Here is a 13,448-nt window from a genome sequence, read left to right on the forward strand (position 1 = left end):
CGCAGCGACGCACGGATGCACGCCAAGACCGTAGGATCGTACGCAGTGCCGTAGGGGACCGCACCGCCACTTCCCAGCAAATTAGGGACACTGTTGCTCCTGGGGTATCGGCGAGGACCATTCGCAACCGTCTCCATGTAGCTGGGCTACGGTCCCGCACACCGTTAGGCCGTCTTCCGCTCACGCCCCAACATCGTGCAGCCCGCCTCCAGTGGTGTAGCGACAGGCGTGAATGGAGGGACGAATGGAGACGTGTCGTCTTCAGCGATGAGAGTCGCTTCTGCCTTGGTGCCAATGATGGTCGTATGCGTGTTTGGCGCCGTGCAGGTGAGCGCCACAATCAGGACTGCATACGACCGAGGCACACAGGGCCAACACCCGGCATCATGGTGTGGGGAGCGATCTCCTACACTGGCCGTACACCACTGGTGATCGTCGAGGGGACACTGAATAGTGCACGGTACATCCAAACCGTCATCGAACCCATCGTTCTACCATTCCTAGACCGGCAAGGGAACTTGCTGTTCCAACAGGACAATGCACGTCCGCATGTATCCCGTGCCACCCAACGTGCTCTAGAAGGTGTAAGTCAACTACGCTGGCCAGCAAGATCTCCGGATCTGTCCCCCATTGAGCATGTTTGCGACTGGATGAAGCGTCGTCTCACGCGGTCTGCACGTCCAGCACGAACGCTGGTCCAACTGAGGCGCCAGGTGGAAATGGCATGGCAAGCCGTTCCACAGGACTACATCCAGCATCTCTACGATCGTCTCCATGGGAGAATAGCAGCCTGCATTGCTGCGAAAGGTGGATATACACTGTACTAGTGCAGACATTGTGCATGCTCTGTTGCCTGTGTCTATGTGCCTGTGGTTCTGTCAGTGTGATCATGTGATGTATCTGACCCCAGGAACGTGTCAATAAAGTTTCCCCTTCCTGGGACAATGAATTCATGGTGTTCTTATTTCAATTTCCAGGAGTGTAGATAGGAATTTATCAGGTGCCAAGAATGAATAAGATGTCGCCATTTCATGCTTGCGGGACCCTGGTGGGGGCCAGTGTGCTGTTTGACAGCTGAAGGCCCCATCACTTTGCACTCTAGTTGGCAGCGTGTGGGGGCATGGTGGTGCTTGTGCATGTTGATTGCAGTATTTTGCAAGCAGGCCTGTAGGCTGTGCCATGCGCTATTTGGACAGTTTACAAGTACTGAGCATGTCTACACTAGAGTGCTGCAACGCTCCATGTTTGACCGGTCACGGCTCGCCTGTTGACGGGGGGACCGAGCCGCTCGTGTCCGGTCCCACACGACTTGGCTCGGTCACGTACTCGCCCCATGTCTGTTGTCCGGATTCCGGACACGCAGATAACCGAGCATGACCGGTCACCGCTGACGTCTCACCTCACCTCGCCACGGCTCGCTGCTCTGTACTGTACAAATCCAATGCCTCTCTATCTCTCTCTCTCTCTCTCTCTCTCTCTCTCTCCCTTTTAATACAAAAGTAACGTTTCCAAGAACGGGTACGTTACACAGCTAAATTCATAGAGCACTTTCTTTTATAATATTTACTCCCGTCTCCCTAACGTCCAGGAATTTTGTTGTAAATAAAACATTGATCACAAGAGACCAATCTGTGTTAATGTAATGAGATGTAAGCGTCAAATAGTGCACCTGATTATGCGAATCAGTCCACATACCAACTGTCACAGCACATGTTTTATTAATAACTTCCGCAATAACAGAAGGCATTACACTGCTTCGTATCGCATCAGCTTGTTCTTTGATATGTCTGCTTATAGTAGAGGGATGTGGCATGGCATCTGCCACGTTAACTTTTCCATAATGCGCACCTAGATGTATTAATTCTTGGCCTAGTTCTCTGAAACCTTCACCGCAAACAGCATTAAAAGGTCTCATATCTTTAGCACACATTGCAACACACTTTGCTGTAATACTATTTTTTATTACTGCCGGTATTCCTGAAGGAGCTGTATCTTTGTGAGGTCTCTTGCAACTGTGTTTCTTTAAAAGAGTGGTTCGCGATTGGAAACGCAATAATGTGGAGCAGTTTATGCACGATACGTACCCAGTAGAAGCACTGTTTTCGTCTACAACCACCAACAATATGCTCCGTACTTGGCTTTTTAGACCTTCCCGTCTCTTCAACGTGTAAACATTGATTTCAATCTTACATCTTACTGCACTGGTTTCCTCGCACTGCATGATTGCAGAGAGAGAGAGAGAGAGAGAGAGAGAGAGAGAGACCACAAATGAGAAGCCCGTACTGGCTGCAGTCTCACACGGATAATGACACGTGTAATGTGTTTGAAGTTGCGTGCTACGTATTCGGTCACGGCTTCTATGCTCGGTCACCAGAACTAGTGCGGGCAGCCTATCCAGTTAGGGTGTGCTCGCCCCATCTCGTATTTTGTGCTCGCTTACTCGGTCATGCAGGACACTAGTCTACACATCACTGTGCTGCATTATGTAGGAGCAGTTTGCAGGTCTGTACCGAAATTATTTCGGAGAATTAGGAGTTGATTGCGTGTCTGGAGAGCGTTATTTAGAAGTAGTTTACAGGTCTGTGGGCTGTGTGAGATGGCCCCAAGCATGTCAGAGCGTGTGTTTTGTGTCAGTGTGATAAATATACTGCATCCCTAAATAAAGTGTTTCAAAATAAATAGAGTGCAGTCATTCCTTACTCTATATAGCAACCCAGAACAGGCTGAGTCATTTTCGTGCCTTTTCCCCCTCCAGACCACCATCTTGGGTTATGTCACATGAGGGAAGACAGCACCAGGTGGTAGTGCTTTGCACTAGGTCAGTTGCAATCTAGATCTCGTGGTGGAGAAACTGCCTGCAAAATTAAGACTTGGGTTCAGAGTTGTTTTCCGGCCATTTCCCCCCACCATCTTCGATTATGTCACGAAACGGACAACAGCACCCTCTGCCGGTGGTACTGAGTACTAGGCCTCGTGGTGAACACATTGTATGCCGCCATCTTGAATAATGGTACTTGCGTCATCAGCTGATGTCACGGTAGCGCCCTCTGGCGGCGACAATATGAACTAAGTCATTTGGGTTCTGGACCTTGTGGTGAACACACTGGGTGCTGCCATCTTGGATTACGGTACTTGTGTCATCATCTGAAGTCATGAGAGCGCCCTCTGCTGGTGGCGATGTGTGCTACGCCAGTTGGGCTCTGGACTCAGTTGCGAACACACCTGCATCGAATTGTTTAACTAATAAAGACTAGTCCTTTTCTCCCACGAATCCATAGAAGGAGGTGGCGGTCGGGCAACTGAGGTTAGTACAAGTGTGCTTTCTTCTAAGATTTTCTTAGCTTAGTAGAGATACGTGAATTGATCTTTGTTTACCACCAAAATTCGAACTTGGAGCCAGTTTGTAGGAGGAGGTGGCGGTCGGATGACTTAAGTTAGTGGAGGTAGGCCAAGTGACCTATCTACCCGCGATTTTCTTTGCTTAGTAGAGATAACCGGGGTGTGGTGCATTATCCTCTTGGAATTTGAACTTCCCACCATTTTTCTGGATGAGGAGGGTGTGGCACTTTCCTGCCAAAGTTCAAATTTCCCACCATCTTGGATAACCGTACTTACGTCATCAGCTGACGTCATGGCTGCCATCTTGGATGATAGCATCGCCGCCATCTTCGAAAACGGTACTTGGTGTAGAAACCTTGTAGTCCCAGTACTAACATATACAGAGAAGGGCAGCATGAAGATCACAGGTTTGTTCGCCCCATGTCACAGAGATGCTGAAGAAGCTGAACTAGCGCGCTCTAGAAGGTAAGACGTGAAGTACCTGAGAAAGCCTGCTTATGAAGTTTCAAGAATCAGCTGTAATGAATACTATAGGAATGTATTGCAACTCCCTACATATTGTTCACACTTGGATTGTGTAACAGCACACACACGGGCATTTAAACAATCATTCATAACAGTATCAACAGCAATTGAGATATGTATACTAAATAAATTAACACATGGCAGAGCTGATCCCCATTGGTACACAAAACAGGTCAGAACAGTGTTGCAGAAACAATGAAGAAAGCATGCCAAATTTAAATGAATGCAAAATCTCAAAGATTGGCAATCTTATACTGAAGCTCAAAATTTAGCACGGACATCAATGCAAGATGCATATAATAGTTTCCACAATTAAACTTTGTCTCGAAACCTGGCAGAAATCCAAGGAGATTCTGGCCGTATGTAAAGGGTTCTAGGGGCAAGACACAGTCAATACCTTCTCTGCATGATAGCAATGGAAACACTATCGACAACAGTGCTGCGAAAGCAGAGTTACTAAACACAGCCTTTCGAAATTCCTTCAGCAAAGAAGATGAAGTAAATATTCCAGAATTCGAATCAAGAACAGCTGCCAACATGAATAACAGTAGATATCGTCAGAGTAGTGAAGCAACTTAAGTCACTTAAGAAAAGCAAGTCTTCTGGTGCCGACTGTATACTGTCAGAGTATGCTGATGAAATCGCTCCATACCTAACAATAACATACAACCATTCACTCGACAAAAGATCAGTACCCAAAGACTGGAAAGTTGCACAGGTTACATCAATATTCGAGAAAGGCAGTAGGAGTAGTCTGCTAAATTACAGGCCCGTATAATTAATTTTAGAACATATATTGTGTTATAACATTATGAATTAACTAAAAAAGAACTGTCTATTGACACACAGTCAAGTGCTACTGACAAGGGATTTCAAATTGATTCCGTATTTGTAGATTCCCTAAAGACTTATGACACTGTACCACACACGCGGCTTTTAGTGAAATTGCTCGCTTATGGAATATCGTATCAGTTATGAGATTGGATTCTTGCTTTCCCATCAGAGAGCTCATAGTTCGTAGCAACTGACGGAATGTCACCAAGTACACAGAAGTGATTTCTGGTGTTCCCCAAGATAGTGCTATAGGCCATCTGCTGTTCCTTATCTATATAAATGGTTTAGGAGACAATCTGAGCAGCCGTCTAAGGTTGTTTGCAGATGATGCTGTCGTTTATCATCTAGTAAAGTCATCAGAAGATCAAGACAAATTGCAAAACAAATTAGAAAACCTATCTGCATTGCACAAAATTTGCCTATTGACTGTAAATAATGAAAAAGGTGAGGTCATCCACATCAGTGCTAAAAGGAATTAGTTAAACTTCGGTTACATGATAAATCAGCCAAATCTAAATGCCATAAATTCAACTAAATACCTAGGAATTACAGTTACAAACAATTTAAATTGGAAAGAATGCATAGAAAATGTTGTGAGGAAGACAAACAACAGACTGACTTTTAATAGCTGAATACTTAGAAAATATAACAGATGTACTAAAGAGACTGCCTACACCCTACTTGTCTACTCTCTTTTGGAGTACTGCTGTGTGGTCTGGGATCCTTACCTCATAGGATTAACATAGTATATCAAGAAAGTTCAAAGAAGAGCAGCACATTTTGTATTATCGCGAAATAGGGGAGAGAGTGTCACTGACATGATGCAGGATTTTGGGTGGAAACCATTAAAACGGATGCATTTTTCATTGCGGCAGAATCTTCTCATGAAATTTCAATCACCAACTTTCTCCTCCAAAGATGGAAATATTTTGTTGACATTGACCTATGTGGGGAGAAACAATCATCATAATAAAATAAGGGAAATCAGAGCTGGCACAGAAAGATATAGGTGTTCATTTTTTCTGTGCACTGCTTGAGATTCGAATAATAGAGAATTATTGTGTATGTGGTTCGATGAACCCTCTGCCAGACACTTAAGTGTGATTTGAAGAGTATAAATGTAGATGTAGATGTAGATTCTTCCAGTGCTCCATATGTGAATGGAATGGGAAGAAAGCCCAGTAACTGGAACAATAGGAGATACCCTCTGCCATGCACTTCAAAGTGGTTTACGAATATAAATGTAGATGTTACTGGTAGGCTTATTATGTTATGTATTGAGTGGCAGTTGTGAACTGTTGCCTTCTGAAAGTAAACATTTGCCAGCCATTCAGACACACCATAATTTTACAATTCGTATCATATCATGAAACACAAACTCTTAATGTATGTTGAATACACAATTCAATTCGTCTAATCATGTTTCCAAACATAAGCTGTAACATTTCTTCTGTAACAGAAGCAGTGAAAGTGGATATTGCAGTTTTCAATTCATCGATGGATTTTGAACGGTTTTTATAGACAGTTAATTTCGCTGCACTCCAGAAGAAAAAGGCAGGTGGTTTTAGGTCAGGCAATCATGGAGGCCAAAGTCCCTGTGGAATTATGTGATCACAAAAACATCAGCAAGCAGTGACATTGAATTGTGCGCTGTATGTGCAGTTGCACCATCTTGCTGACAATAATCATTCATTATTTCATGTAACACAAGTTCTCCTATGAATGGGTACAGAATATCACTGCAGTATTGTTGTGCATGTATTGTTTCATTGAAAAATATGGGACCCACAATCCGACATCTAGAAATTGCAATCCAAACTCCTGTTTTCACAGAATGAAGTGGTTCCTCACGAATACACAATGGATTTACAGTACTCCACATACAAGAATTTTTCGAGTTCATGTACACGGATAAATGAAACTACTCATCATCAGTGGAAAAACGTTTCATTAAGAATATCCCTTCTGTTTTGTTGAATGAAATTTCTGAACCATTGACAATAATGCAGTCTCTTGCCATGATCAGTATTTTTCATTTCTTGCACGACTGTCACTTTTTAGGGGAAAATTTCTAATTTTTTCCTTACAGCTGTGTGGGCCGTTCCGACACTAACATCAATTTCCTGGGTCAGTTTCCTTACTGACTTGTTCGGATTCGTGGACACTTTAGCGAAAATATTGAGTAGTTTATCCTCAGACAAAACGATAGGACGACCACTTCTTGGTGCATCTGTCACTGAACCCGTAATTTGAAATTTGTTAATCAAATCTCGCACAGTATCGCGATGTGGGAGTGTTGTTTCCGGGAAAACTGAATTAAATGTTTGACAAACTGAAACTGTGTATTTACCTCCAGCTTTGAACACTTGTTCGACTAAAAACGCATGTTCTTCAATAGTTAGCATTTTAACAGTGACAAAAACGAAACAAACTAACAAAGGAACTAAACTTAAATATTCACATCAACATGTAATGACACACACCAATGATACTACTGATGCAGGCAGAGATAAACGAAACAGTAGAATGTTGAGAGAGTCCACTTGAAGGGAAGTAACCCAGGCAAGCAAACAATCATATAGCATGCGCGGCTAACAATCATATGGTACTGCGGAGAAACTTTTTGAACACCACATACAACAGTGCATGGTGGAGGGACCTTGTAGCACTGTTAGTCATTCCCTTTCCTTTTCCACTTGCAAATGGAGCAAGGGAAAAATGGTCAGCCATATGCCTCCATATGAGTTCGAGTCTCAGTCTGGCACACAGTTTTAATCTGCCAGGAAGTTTCATTTCCGTAATACTTGTGTGCTGAAATTGATCCTCTTATTTTGTTTCTGTGATCCTTGTGGGATATTTATGTTGGTGGCAGTATAACTGTTCTGCAGTCAGTTGCAAATGCCGGCTCTCTAAATAGTGTTTCTTGAAAGAATGTCATGTTCCCTCCAGGGATTCCCATTCGAGTTTACAGAGCATTTCCGTACTGATATTTTCACTCTACAGCAAAGTGTGTGTTGATATGAAACTTCCTGGCAGATTAAAACCGTGTGCCGGACCGAGACTTGAACTCGGGACTTTTGCCTTCGCCCCAGCGCACCTAACGTGATACCCTTCCTGCTCTCAACATGCAAACATCCTCAATGCTATGTAGAGGCTCGTATATCCCAGCACGAAGGATGTGAACGAATCGAGCATTATCATTGGCTCTTATCGAATTTATGCACCGAATTACTGATACCGCCTATATCGAATCACTGTCTGCCTTTTCTTTTTCCTTCTGAAGATGAGACTTTCAGCGGTTATTTTACACAGATCGCTGTATTGCACTGACAATTAAATTATACAAACTACCATACATATCCTCAAGTACAGAAACACTCTTACGATAGGACACACGGTCATCCTCTCTACTCATGCCATAACGTAAACCGTAGTAACTTTACAATGCAATATATACACCACTGTGTTTTAGGAAGAGAGACTTAATTGGGCAGATGTTAAAGAAAAAAACCCGATCGAAACAACTACTGCATGTTACTGTTACAAGCGATTTTGATTCTAAAAGTGCACACAACCCCCCAGGGGGTCCACAACTCTTTTGTGGATACATGCTTAGCGAGCACGGGACCCCATGCTAGTGTGGCCCTCCTTCCTTTCCGGGCTGCATACCATCCTTTTCCACATCCTTCCCCATCCCCCATCTTTCCCCACCCGCACCCCCGCCCCCCTCACCTCCGGCTCTTTCCTTCCCTTTCTCCCCCTCTGGGAGTATGTTTAGTGCCTATATCTGGAGACGGACACTTGAAACTGTAACACAGTCTCTCTTCTTCGCTTTCTCTGCTGGCAAGTCTTTGTCCTTCCTTTGTCCTTCTCTTTTCCTTACCTCTTCTCTTTACCATTTTCTCTGCTGCGGCGTTTGAGACCTCTCTTCTTTCCTTTCCTTTCCTTTTCTCTGTTCCTCCCTTTCTCTTTTTTCTTCCCTGTGCGTGTCTGAAGGCCAACCCACGCCTTCCCACGCGTAGTTGGTGATGGGATAACGCTTAATTCCCCGCCCCAGGTAGACTTGAATACCCGAGCTGATACCTTCCGAAAGTGCCAATTGGTCCCTCTGTCCGTTTCTCGGGAGTTGTGACCTGAGGTGTGGACAATCACCTAAGGCGGGAGTGCCCTCAGAGAGGGCCCTCACAAGGAAAGAGCGCACCATCGGAGACGCCAGTAATCGTGGGGGATACTTCCGCAATGGGTTCCTCATCATCTACTATGTCCGCTCACAAGCAAAAGTTAAATGAGTCTCAGCCACAGACAATTCTTCCATCATTGCCACAGTTCCTCGGTCGGACGAAGGTCAAGACTTCTCCACAGTCAACCCTTTCATTATTCAGAAAGGTGTGAACGCAATTGCAGGTCCTGTAAAGTCTTGTTCCCGATTACGAAATGGGCACCTTGTTGTTAGAAACAGTCAGTGCCCTCCAGGCACAAAAATTGCTGTGTACTTCACTGCTACACACCTTCCCTGTCTGGGTGGAGGCGCACCACACTTTAAATTCATCATGTGGGGTCATTTATACACACTCCCTCGACAGATTGTCCGACGAGGAAATTCAACACTACCTGTCTGACCAGGGCGTAACAGCTGTTCATCGAGTCATGAAAAGGGTTGACAAGAACATCGTTCCAACCCGTACTGTCTTTTTGACATTTGACAGAGTTCAACTTCCATCGAACATAAAAGTGGGCTGTGAGATAATTTCCATTCGCCCTTACATCCCAAACCCTACGCGTTGCTATCGGTGTCAACGGTTCAATCATACCAGCCAGTCATGTTCCAATCCAGCCAAATGTGTTAGATGTGGCAAGGATGCCCGTGAGGGTGCTTGTCCACCTCTATCCCCTTGTTGCATCAACTGTATGGGTGACCACGCTGCTTCCTCTAGAGATTGCCCCATTTTTAAAGACGAATGGCTCATTCAGGAAATCAGAGTGAAGGGAAAGGTGTCGACCTTTGCTGCTCGAATGTTATTCGCCAGTCGAAAGCCCACTGTGCCTCCAGCAGGTAAATACAGCACTGTCCTTGCCTCTCCTCGGTCAACAAAGGAGGCAGCCATGCAGATTTGTGATCTCACCTTTTTAGTGCCACGGTCGTCAGATCGGCCAGCGCAAAGATCGCCCGTTCAACCTCCCCACTCTCCTGTGCTCACTCTATGGCTCACCCTTCATCGGGTTCTGCTAAATCCCGAGCCCCAAAATCAGACACCCAGACTTCCAAAAAAGAGCCTACTCGTGAAGATTTTTTACGTACCCCGACTTCACATCCATTGATTCCTCCTTCATCTCAACGTCCTGTTTCCAAGGAGGCTAATAAGAGACCCCAGTTCCTCTCCTTCTCCGCCATGACGTGTCTCATCTACAGCACCACCTGGCGGTAACCGCCCTCGGCCATCTTCTGTGTCACCAAGGTTCACTGCTGGCAGCCGATCAACCGGCCGATCGCTGGTGGCAGGAGCTGCTCTCGAACAACCTATGGATCAGGATTTTCTGCCTTCGGCTGAATGGCGTTCCACGCTGTCGATCGCTGGCTCTGAGCAGTCATTGAGTTGAGGGCAACCTTGGTCACATTCTTCCCTTTTCTGTCCACCCTATGTCCATTATCCATTGGAATATCCATGGCATTCGAGCCAATCGCGATGAATTGTCGATCCTCTTATGATCCTATTCGCCGGTCATCTTCTGTCTTCAGTAAACAAAGCTGCGTCCCCATGAGCGCTTTGTTTTCCCCCATTTTCAGTCAGTCCAATTTGATCTCTCCTCTGAAGGCACTCCAGCACATTGAGGACTCATGATTCTTCTCCATGATACTCTCCATTATCACCCAATCCCCTTAAACAGTCCCTTCCAAGCTGTCGCTGTCCGTCTTTCTCTTTGTGGATACACCTTATCTCTTTGTACTGTATACATTCCATCATCCACACCAATGTCAAGAGCTGATCTCCTTCATCTTCTTGGTCAGCTTCTGCCCCCCCTATTTGCTGGTTGGGGACTTCAATGCCCACCACCCGCTTTGGGGATCTCCGCGTCCTTGTCCGCGCGGCTCACTATTGATAGACGTCTTCCACCAAGCAGATCTTGTTTGCCTCAACACTGGGGACCCAACATTTTTGTCTGCCTCCACGACAAATTTTTCTCTCATTTGGACCTTTTGGTTGGTACTGTTCCGCTAGCTTGGCGCTTCGAATGGTTCGCTCTTGCTGATGCACACTCGAGTGACCACTTTCCATGTGTCCTCAGATTGCAGCCACAACTGCCATATATGCGCCCGAGACGCTGGAAGTTTGCCCAAGCCGATTGGACACTTTTTTTGTCTCTATCGACATTCGATGACCATCACTTTGCTAGCGTCGACGATGAGGTCACTCATATTACAGAAGTTATTCTTACAGCTGCGGAACATTCAATACCTCGCACCTCCGATTTGGCCGGGTGCCCCCCAGTTCCTTGGTGGAACGAGGCATGCCATGATGCAATACGCGAGTAGCGACGTGCTCTTCGCGTTTTCTGCCGTCATCCTACTTTGGTCAACTGTACCTGCTATAAGCAGTCCCGTGCGCGATGCCGTCTCGTCATCCGCGATAGCAAGAAGGCAAGCTGGGACTTCTTATTAGCTCATTTAACACCTTCACTCCCTCCTCGGAAGTTTGGAGTCTGATTCGACGGTTATCTGGCACCTCTAGTTTTTCCCCGGTCTCTGGGCTCACTGTCGCGCATGATACCTTAGTGGACCCTGTCTCAATTTCTAACTCATTGGGTCAACACTTTGCTGAGATTTCGAGCTCTTCAAATTACCCCCTAGCTTTTCTCCTGAAGAAACGTGCATCGGAAGTGCAACCTTTTGCTTTCTCCTCTCAAAATCGCGAAAGTTATAATACTGTTTTCTCCATGCGGGAACTCCAACACGCACTCTCTTCTTCTCGCCCTTCCGCCCCAGGACCGGATGTTATCCACATCCAAATGTTGCCGCATTTATCATACCATAGTCTGTGTTACCTCCTTTGCCTTTATAATCGAATTTGGACCGACAGTACCTTTCTCAGGAGATGGCGGGAAGGTCTCGTCATTCCTGTTCCGAAACCTGGAAAGGACAAACATCTCCCCTCTAGCTATTGCCCCCATTTCTCTCACGAGTAGTGTATGTAAGGTTTTGGAGCGTATGGTGAATTCTGTTTAGCCTGGTGGCTGGAGTCCCAAAGTCTTTTAACTCCAGCCCAATGCGGTTTCCGAAAGCATCGTTCTGCAGTTGACTATCTTGTTGCTCTCTCCACTTATATCTTGAACAATTTTCTCAGGAAACGCCAAACAGTAGCAATATTTTTTGATCTGGAGAGAGCATACGATACCTGTTGGAGGACAGGCATCCTCCGCACACCGTTCTCTTGGAGCTTTCGAGGTCGGCTGCCCCTTTTTCTTCATGAACTTATGGCAGAGCACACATTTACAGTGCGGGTGAACACTGTTTTCTCCCGTACTTTCTCCCAAAAAAAACGGGGTACCCCAGGGCTCCGTGCTAAGTGTTGTACTGTTTGCCATTGCCATAAATCCAATTATAAATTGTCTCCTTCCTGATGTCTCTGGCTCCCTCTTTGCAGACGATTTTGCGATCTACTACAGCTCTCAACAGACCAGCCTTCTTGAACGACGTCTTCAAGGATGTCTCGATCGCCTCCATTCTTGGAGCATCGAAACCGGCTTCTGCTTTTCTCCCAGTAAGACCGTTAGTGTTAATTTTTGGCATCGTACGGAGTTTCTTCTGCCTTCCTTACATCTAGGCCCTTTCAACCTTCCGTTCGCGGACGTTGCTAAATTCTTGGGTCTTATGTTTGACAGAAAACTGTGCTGGTCCTCCCACGTTTCATAACTTTCGGCTCGCTGTCTGTGATCCCTCAACACCTTCCGTGTCCTCAATGGTACCTCCTGGGGAGCGGACCGAGTGGTCCTTCTCCGCCTCTATCGCACCTTAGTGCGCTCGAAATTGGACTATGGAAGCATAGTTTACTCCTCTGCTCGGCCATCTATTCTTCAGCGTCTCGACTCTGTCCACCACCGTGGATTACGTTTAGTGTCTGGAGCTTTTTACACCAGCCGTGTGGAAAGCCTTTATGCTGAGACTGCTGAACCTCCGCTGTCCAATCGGCGAGCTGTCCTTCTGAGTCGTTATGCTAGCCAGCTGTCTTCCATGCCTGCTAATCCAGCCCATGACATTTTTTTCGACGCCTCCTTGGATTTAGGGTATGCAGGCTGCCCTTCCTCTCTCCTACCACCGGGAGTCTGCTTCCGTCAACTGCTACATTCTCTTTCCTTCCACTTTCCTAAGACTTTCTTGACAACTTGATGTACAGCACCGCCTTGGCTCCGGCCCTGGACCTGCCTGCTCTGTGACCTTTGTCAATTTCCCAAGGAGTGTACCCCTTCTCGTGTTTATCGTCGGGCATTTACTGCTCTATGCGCACAAATTAAGGATGCCACATTTATTTACACTGATGGCTCAAAAACATCGTTTGGTGTTGGGAGTGCCTATATTGTTGGCGACACCCCAAATCGATTTTGGCTTCCCGACCAATGTTCGGTTTATACTGCGGAGCTTTCCGCTCTTTTTCCAGGCTGTCCAATACATCTGTCGCCATCAGCGGATGCAGTATGATATCTGTTCAGATTCTCTCAGCTCTCTCCTCAGTCTCCAAGCTCTGTACCCTGTCCAC

The 13,448-nt window shown here is 45.9% G+C and overlaps 1 protein-coding gene across 1 annotated transcript in view; it reads left to right on the plus strand.

The window, feature by feature from the left end:
• The window catches only part of LOC126185094 (tyrosine-protein phosphatase 69D), a 367,349-nt gene that overhangs the window by 53,478 nt on the left and 300,423 nt on the right, over positions 1–13,448 (plus strand). The gene's annotated exons all lie outside the window — the stretch shown is intronic.

The sequence above is a fragment of the Schistocerca cancellata genome, chromosome 4, assembly GCF_023864275.1.
Source record: "Schistocerca cancellata isolate TAMUIC-IGC-003103 chromosome 4, iqSchCanc2.1, whole genome shotgun sequence".
NCBI lineage: Eukaryota > Metazoa > Arthropoda > Insecta > Orthoptera > Acrididae > Schistocerca > Schistocerca cancellata.